This window comes from Chiloscyllium plagiosum, chromosome 18 (genome assembly GCF_004010195.1).
Source record: "Chiloscyllium plagiosum isolate BGI_BamShark_2017 chromosome 18, ASM401019v2, whole genome shotgun sequence".
NCBI classification, from domain to species: domain Eukaryota; kingdom Metazoa; phylum Chordata; class Chondrichthyes; order Orectolobiformes; family Hemiscylliidae; genus Chiloscyllium; species Chiloscyllium plagiosum.
Window position 1 is genome coordinate 5,417,648 of NC_057727.1, and position 9,168 is coordinate 5,426,815.

Here is a 9,168-nt window from a genome sequence, read left to right on the forward strand (position 1 = left end):
GTGTAGGTTAGATGAGCTTCAGATTGGTATGACAGGTCGGCGCAACATCGAGGGCCGAAGGGCCTGTACTACGCTGTAATGTTCTATGTTCTATGATACAGTTGGCTTGGAGTCACAAGCAGGCCAGGATTGCAGATTTCCTTCTCTGAAAGACATTGGTCAATCAGGTGGGCTTTTCCACCAGTTAGAGTCCGAGAGTCTTAGAAATGTACAGCACAGAAACAGACCCTTTGGACCAACTCAACCATGCCGACCAGATAGCCTAAATTAATCTAGTCCCATTTGCCAGCATTTGGCCCATACCCCTCTAAACCCTTCCTATTCATATACCCATCCAGATGCCTTTTGAATGTTGTAATTGTACCAGCACCTCTTCTGGCAGCTTATTCCATAACCGCACCATCTGATGGCTTCACACTCACCTCGACTGAGTATTGCTTCCTATTTTCAAATCCAATGAATGCTGCTGAGGTGGGTCTTGACCCTACATTGCCAGATCATTAACCTGAGTCTCTGGATAACCAGGTTTGATTAGATTAGATTACAGTGTGGAAACGGGCCCTTCGGCCCAACAAGTCCACACCGACCTGCCGAAGCGCAACCCACCCATACCCCAACATTTACCCCTTACCTAACCCCTTACCTCTTTGAGAAAGAGTCTCCACAGATCCCACTGAGTCTTTTCAGAAAATTTCAGTGTTTTTTTTCCTCTGGATAAGTACATTCCCATGCTGACACCATCCGTTACCATGAATCCTTTCAAAGGGCTGGCACGTGGAGCAAATGACCGCCTTTCTGTGAACAAAGCTTCAGTTTCACAAGGCCAGACCACCCTGGAGTTAGATTGGCCGTTCTGGGCCTTGGGAAGGATCTAATGGGAGCACTGTGTGGGTCCAACAGAATGATAGCTGAACTTTGTGAAAGTTAAACTACTAGGAGAGAGGGTTATGTTGCCCTGGAACATTGAAGCATAAGGGGTGATCTGACTGACCTGTTCAAGATTTTTCAGTGGAAGAGATGGGGTGGTCAGAGAGAAAGCATTTCCTCTGGGTCGGGGTGGAATGTAAAAATTAGATCATTTGGAGATTGAAACAAAAAAAACTGCAAAGAATTATAGAAGTTGAAAAGTCTTCTACAAGTTAGAAATGATGCTTGAAAAATTAGTCTTCAGACTGAGATTGATAGAATTTATTTGCATATTTTACAATTCCTCTACCTAACAAACAATTAATCCTGAGACTCTCTTGTCAGTTCTGCCCTTCACCAGCTGGTTTTCTGGCATATATCTGAAGGGTTAATGAGCTTCCGCTTGTTCATCTGAAATCGTTTATAGAAAATGCTGCGCAGACAACTTTTGCCTCTTGCTCATATTTTGTAGTGTTTCCTTATTGAGCTTATGATCATGTTTCATCATAGCCTCCTGAACAAGCTGATTGTCTTCTGCTGTCTTGACCGGAAATGGGGGAGGTTATTTTTAGATCCGCTGGGGATGTTCATTGTAGGATTGGGTTACAACGATCACTGGATTGTTTGTGTACTGTTGGAATCAATCTGATCTCCTCCAGAGTATGTGAAGGCAGAACAATCAATTCTTTTTGTAAATTGTCCACACGTGTCCTCATCATCCCCTGCCATCTCCCCCACTCCCATAACCCTTTGAGATCTTCGGGCAACTGTCTGTGTGTAGTTTGCACATTCTCCCCGTGTCTGTGTGGGTTTCCTCCGGGTGCTCTGGTTTCCTCCCACAGTCTAAAATGTGCAGGTTTAGGTGGGTTGGCTGTGGAAAATGCAGGGTTACAGGATAGGTTGAGATGCTGTTTGTCGTGTCAGTATATAATTGTTGAGCTGAAAGGTCTCTTTATGCGCTATAGGAATTCTGTGATTTTCTCCACCACCAATAGTTACAGAGTCATAAACATGCGCAGCATGGAAACAGACCCTTCGGTCCAACTTGTCCATGCTGACCAGATATCTCAACCCAATCTAGTCCCACCTGCCAGCACCCGGCCTATATCCCTCTAAACCCTTCTGATTTAGATACCCATCCAGGTGCCTTTTAAATGTTGTAATTGTACCAGCCTCCACCACTTCCTCTGGCAGCTCATTCCATATATGCATCACCTTCTGTGTGAAAAAAATGCCCCTTAGATCCCTTTTAAATCTTTCCTCTCTCACCTTAAAAATATGCTCTCTAGTTTTGGACTCTCCCACCCCTCGGAAAATAATCTTGGCTACTCACCCTATCAAGAGCTGAAAATGTGTTGCTGGAAAAGCGCAGCAGGTCAGGCAGCATCCAAGGAGCAGGAGAATCAACGTTTCGGGCATGAGCCCTTCTTCTCTTGCTCCTTGGATGCTGCCTGACCTGCACTTTCCCAGCAACACATTTTCAGCTCCGATCTCCAGTATCTGCAGTCCTCACTTTCTCCTACTCACCCTATCAATGCCTGTGGCTTTAGTTCATGTTCTCCAACACAAGAACAGAAATTGTTGGAGAAACTCAGCAGGTCTGGTGACAGCTGCAGAGAAAGAGAGAGAGAAAAACAGAGTTAATGTTTTAGGTCCAGTGACTTTACTTCTCAGAAGAGTTAGACCAGAACCGAAACGTTAACTTTGCTTTCTCTCTCCACAGATGCTGCCACATCTGATTTTCTGCAGCAATTTCTGTTTTTGTTTTAGATTTCCAGCATCTGTAGTTCTTCATATGACCTTAACTTTAAACCTTTTATCTCTCTCTCTCTCTCTTTCTCTGCTCTTCCAAGGTGCTTCTGAAAACGTACCACTTTCACCAAATGTTTGCCTATTTGTCCCAGTGGCATTTGTGGTCTTTTTGTTGGTACATCTGTCATGGAGCACCTTTTGCAGGTTAGAATGCTGCTATTTATTTTCCCGAAGCTGCTAAATGACACTGTGCAGACCTTCGACCTGTCCGGCCACCTCATTCAGTTATGGCTGCATTGTGCCAAATGCTGTGCTCCCTTCAGATCCCCATCTCCAGGTTTAGGTCTCAGCTCCACACTGAACAAAGAACTCTCAATTCTGGCTGGTTGCTTGCATCTGTAACACAATCAATGTGACAACACTAAAACATTCAACGCATTGACCACAGTAATGCAATAATGTGTTTTCAGTATGATTTACATTATTGCCTTCTGTGCTTGGTTATTTAAAACCTGTTACCCAAACCACAGTTTGTCCACCTACATAAGCTGTTGCAGTCCAAGAAATAATTGTGTGTGAAGTGCTTGAGACATTTCTGTCAATGAGAATAATTCCTGAATTGCATAAAGTCTGTCTCTGTCTCTCTCCCTATTCATTCTTCTGAGTCTGTCTCTCTGTGTCTTGCTGTCTGTCTACCTCGCTTTCTACCTGTTTTACTGTCTGCTTCATTGCCTTCCCGTCTTGCTGTCTGTCTCATACTGTCTGTCTGTCTGGCTTGCCTAAATCACTGAGGAGAAAGTGAGGTCTGCAGATGCTGGAGATCAGAGCTGGAAATGTGTTGCTGGAAAAGCGCAGCAGGTCAGGCAGCATCCAGGGAACAGGAGAATCGACGTTTCGGGCATAAGTCCTGAAGAAGGGCTTATGCCCGAAACGTCGATTCTCCTGTTCCCTGGATGCTGCCTGACCTGCTGCGCTTTTCCAGCAACACATTTCCAGCTCTTGCCTAAATCACTGCCTGTTGTTGTCTTTCTGTTTGTCTGTCTCACGCTGTTAGTCTTGCTGTCTCGCACTCTCTTTGCCACTCTCTCCCAGTGTTGTTGACTGTCTGTCTGGCTATACAGACAGATGATATTAGTTTGGAATTGCATCATGGTCGGAAAGACAAGGTGGACCAAAGGGGCTGTACCTGTATTGTATTGTTCTATGTTTGTCTGCCTGTCTCACACTTTCTCTCTTTGCCACGCTGTCTGTGTGTTGGTGTCTGTCTGTGTCCATTGTAGTATTTTCCCAAGTGACCATTTATGGCACCTTGCGCGATTTGCTTCCTCCCCCAGTCTGTGGGACTGGGTAAGGGCTGCAGGAGATTATTCACTGCCACCAACCCTCCCTTGATTGGGTCCATCTCGTGATTGTGGGTAGAGGGCACAGAACCATAGAGAGTCTACAGAAGAGGCTCTGTCCTTATATAAGAAGACGGTTTATTACAGAATAACAAGAAGTTCACCCATATTTGATAAGGCCAAATGACCAGGATCTTAGGGATCTGGTGTGTGAACATTAACCCCTTCAGAACAATTGTTTCACACATCATCTGTCTCTGTCTCTGGGAATTGAGAAGAGGTTACAGAAGGAGATTGTGGGACTGAATGTAATTGTTCCACCTTCTGCAGTGACTTGCAGAGCTGGATCCAGGCCAATCCCTCAGTGCAGTGGTGCAGGGTTCACATAGACCAGTTTAAAATTTCAGTTGGGAATTGGAAAGGAGGTCAGGAGTAAACGATAGGTACTCTGGAGTCAAGTGCAATGCAAGTTGTCAGGCAGGGCTATTGAAAACACCTTTCCAATCAAAGTTCAGAAATGTTATGGACACACCTCTGTAGCAGATGGGTCTTGAACCTAAGCCTCCTAGCCCAGAGGTAGGGACACTACCACTGTACCCTAAAGGATAGCCATTGGATTCAATGCAAAACAATTGGTTCTGTTTGTTGGGAGAGGTTTATTGGTGGAGAAACAAGACTTACCGAGTTTTGCGAAGATTTGTAGCTCAGGTTGAGGTTTTGGATGTAGGTTTGCCTGCTGAGCTGGAAGGTTAATTTTCAGATGTTTCGTCACCATAATAGATAACATCATCATTGAGCCTCCGGACGAAGCACTGCTGGCATGGCCCGCTTCCTATTTGTGTTTAGGTTTCCTTGGGTTGGTGATGTCACTTACCATACTCTGAGGAAAAGAACAGGAAATGACATCACCACAGGAAATGGCATCGCCAACCCAAGGAAATCTAAGCACATAAATAGAAAGCGGGCCATACCACCAGTGCTTCATCTGGAGGCACACTGAAGATGTTACCTAGTACAGTAATGAAACATCTGAAAACAAACCTTCCAGCTCACGAGAAAACCTACGTCCAGAACAAGACTTACCTTTACTAAGAGAAGGAATGAAAAAAAACCCTGTGTTCTCTCGTCACCTGCTGTCTGGAACAATGGCTCAGTGGTTAGCACTGCTGCCTCACAGCACCAGGGATGTGGGTTCGATTCCAGCCTTGGGCGACTGTCTGTGTGGAATTTGCACGTACTTTCCATTTCTGCGTGAGTTTCCTCTGGGAGCTCTGGTTTCTTCCCACAGTCCAAAGATGTGCAGGTTAGATGGGTTGGCCATGCTAAACTGCCCCTCAGGTCTAAGGATGTGGAGGCTGGGTGGATTAGCCATGGGCAATGCCGGGTGACAGGGATGGGTCTGGGTGGAATGCTCTTCGGAGGGTTGGTGTGGATCCGATGGGCTGACTGGCCTATGTCCACACTGTAGGGACTGCGTGAGATTTATTTACAAACACAAGGAAAATCTGGAGGCAATCCAAACCCTTCACAGCCTCCGCTTTCTCAGTGTCCGATCAGCATTGGCTCTGAGTTTTACAAAGTCAAACACTTTCCAGAGCCTGGCTCTTGTGACTGCTAGTTTGAGTCACCATGGCGGCGAGGGGATAGGTTGGTGGAAACGTTTAAATTGCAGCCCAATTATATTTGTGGTGGTTGGTATTTTAGTTACTTATTTTGAGTGCTTGGAAAGCAAATACCCATCAGTTACATCGTTCCTGGCCTGCGATTAACTGGTGCCTTGAAAGATTTCTGTGAATTAATCAAGTACAATTTTACCTCATTATTTCACTTTAAAAGAGGCAACAGCAATAAACCATTTTAGGATATGGCAGAATAACTAGTTTCTTTGGATTGACCAGACACTGAACTGGACACAGTCAAAAAGTGTGGCGCTGGAAAAGCGCAGCTAGTCAGGCAACATCTGAGGAGCAGGACAGTCGATGTTTCGAGCATAAGCTCTTCATCAGGAATGTCATGGAGGCCCAAGGGGGCTGAGAGAGAAATGAGAGAGGGTTTGGGTTGGGGGGAAGGTAGCTGGGAATGCAATAGGTGGAGGGTGGGGTAAAGGTGATAGTTCGGAGGGGGAGGGTGGAGTGGATAGGTGGGAAGGAAGATGGACAGGTAGGACAGTTCAATTCACAGAAATCTTTCGAGGCACCAATTAATCGCAGGCCAGCAACTATGTAACTGATGGGTGTTTGCTTTCCAAGTACTCAAACCAGGTCTTCTCCGACCTATCACAATCACCTCCTCGGATGCTGCCTGACCTGCTGTGCTTTTCCAGTACCACACCCTTGACTCTAATCTCCAGCATCTGCAGTCCTCACTTTCCCCCAACTGAATTGGACACACCATATATACACTGAGGTCAGCAGAGTAGGTCAGAGGCTGGGAATCCTGCAGCGAGTTGCTCACGTCCTGACCCTTGTCCATCGTCTCCAAGGCACAAGTTGGGAGTGCGATGGAATACTGTACCGGACTAAGATGGGGGCTTTTATTAAACTGAAGGAACCCATTGCAGATCAGCTTCCCCATGAATTCCTCATAAGTACAAGATTAAGAAGAACGCAAGTTCGGAGTCGAGTAGGCTCTAAGCTTGCACTGCCATGTTGCCCTCCCTGGACCAGCCATATAAATACCCAGCTGCAGGATCCAGCAGTGAGTAGCTCACCTCCTGACTCCCTCCATCTCCAAGGCACAAGTCAGGAGTGTGATGGAATATTCCCACCTTGCCTGGATGGGGGCAGCTCCAGCAACATTCAAGAAGCTCGACACCATCCAGGACAAAGCAGCCGCTTGATTGGCACCACATCCATAAGCATCCACTCCCTCCACCACCGATGCTCAGTAGTAGCAGTATGGACTATCTACAAGATGTACTGCAGAAGTTCACCAAAGATCCTCAGACTGCACCTTCCAAACCCAGGACCAAAGCTGATACCGCTCAAATCCTGTGAATGAATGAAAATGTTTTACCCCTCAGCTCCACTTTCCCTCTTTATCCCAATTTAACTCACCTCCAGGATGTGGGTGTCACTGGATGGGGTCAGCATCTATTACACATCTTTCATTGTCCTTGTGAAGGTGATGGTGAACTGCCTTCCTGAACTGTCCATATGGTTGGAGGGATAATTCTGTTCAGTATGGAATTCCAGGACATTGACCCAGCAACAGTGATAGCATGGCGATATATTTCCAAGTCAGGGTGGTGTGTGGCTTGGGGGGGGGGGAGGGGGGATGTACCTGAAGCCTTTGTCCTTCTAGATAGAAGTGGTCATTGGAAGGCCTTGTTGAGGGAGCCTTGGCTCCAGTACGTCTTGTACATGCTGCAGGATCTAGATAGAATGTGCAGGGAGTGGACAGCGTGAATGTTTAAGATGAATGGAGTGCCAATCTAGCGGCTGCCTTGCCCTAGATGGTGTCAAGCTTCTTGAGTGTTGTTGGAGCTGCACCCATCCAGGCAAGTGGGGAGTATTCCACCACACTCCTGACTTGTGCCTTGTTGATGGAGGTAGTCAGGAGGTGAGTTACTCGCTGGTGGATCTTGTAGCCTCAGGGTTTATATGGTTTGTCCCAAGAGGACAGTGCAAGCTTGGAGCCTGTTCTGCTCTTGGTTTGTGACCTTCTTAATCAAGTGCTTCCTAGGATGTAGTGGGGAAGCCGAACTGAGGGTTTATTAACCTTTAGTTCAATAAACATGCCCACCTTTGTCTCGTACAGGGTTTGAGACCACTATGGCCCATTGTAAGGGAAGAAATGATGTCCCATTTCTTGTGTGCTGCATTCTCCTGGAATCTGAGGACGTTGGCAGCCATTTTATGTACAGTAAGATCCCAGAAATGGGATCAATATAGTGACCATACATTTTGTTTGCAGAATAAAGTTCTGTGTTGTTTAGTGACGAGGTATTCATCACACCGCGGGGAGGGGAAACTCATCTAGTGCCATGGGTCTTTTATATTTGTTTCAGCGGGCACACCAGTGTTTCATTCCAAAGGCGGCGCCCCCTGTAGTGCAGTTGTCCCACTGTGTTGCATTGGGAGTGTCAGCCTGAGTTAAATTCATAAGAATAAGGCCATTTGGCCCATCGAGTCTGCCCCACCATTCGATCATGGCTGATATGCTCCTCACCCCCATTTTCCTGCCTTCTCTCCATACCCCTCCAACCCATTATCAATTAAACATCTGCCTAACTACTCCTTAAATTTACTCACTGTCCCAGCATCCACCACACTTTGGGGTCGGGAATCCCACAGATTCACACCCCTTTGGGAGAAGTGGTTTCCCCTCAACTCTGTTTTAAATTTGTTACCTTTAAGACTCTGTTTCTGGAGTGGGTCTTGAACCCTGAACCTTCGAGCTTCGTATGTCCAGAACTACCAGCCCAGCTCTGTGTTGGGTGGTGCAGAGCTGTGGTTAGTTTCTGACGGTCCTGTGGAACGATGTGTCTGGAAGCGTGCTTGCCAATAGTCCTGGCAACTTGCATTGCACAATGGGCAGCGGCTTTAATAAAGCCTTCCAAAGGCACCCCTCCACTCCCACCACCCGCCGTGTTGCCGATAGCTCAGTGGTTGGCAGCCCCCTGCAGGACTTAGTTGGGGAGGGTCTTCATCAGACTGGGAAGTGGGTGGTCCTGACCCATACAGCTGGCCTGAACCTTCACCAGCGTCAGAACTGACTGGGCAGCTGGTGATGAATATTCCTCAGTCACAGGCTGGGTTTTACTCAGCACCGACATACGGATTATTATAATAGGTCAGGCACTGCTCAAGCTTATCAATTCTGTGATGGGTTCCTCTTAAGACATCACTGTCTCCTCGTGAAGCTCCGGCAAATTATTCATGTTGTTTCTGATACTCACTGCAGTTAATGTGTGGGGGAGGTGGGATAATGCGTCACCACATATTGTACTGTTTCGATATTCTTTTGAATTGCCTCTTCTTCTCTTGCCTTATTTTTCTGTTTGTATTTTTTCTTTCCCTCTCTTTCTTTCTGTCTATCCATTTTTCTCTCTGTCCTGTTTTCTCTGTATTTCTCCCTTTCTCTGTCCTTTTTCCCTTCCTTTCTCTTTCTAGCTGTCTCCCTATCCCTTTCTCTCTGTCCTTTGCTCTCTCTCCCTCTTTTTCTTTCT

At 46.5% G+C, this 9,168-nt stretch overlaps 1 protein-coding gene across 3 annotated transcripts in view; it reads left to right on the forward strand.

The window, feature by feature from the left end:
* Positions 1-9,168, forward strand: part of LOC122558816 (plexin-A1-like) — a 463,903-nt gene that overhangs the window by 60,785 nt on the left and 393,950 nt on the right. The gene's annotated exons all lie outside the window — the stretch shown is intronic.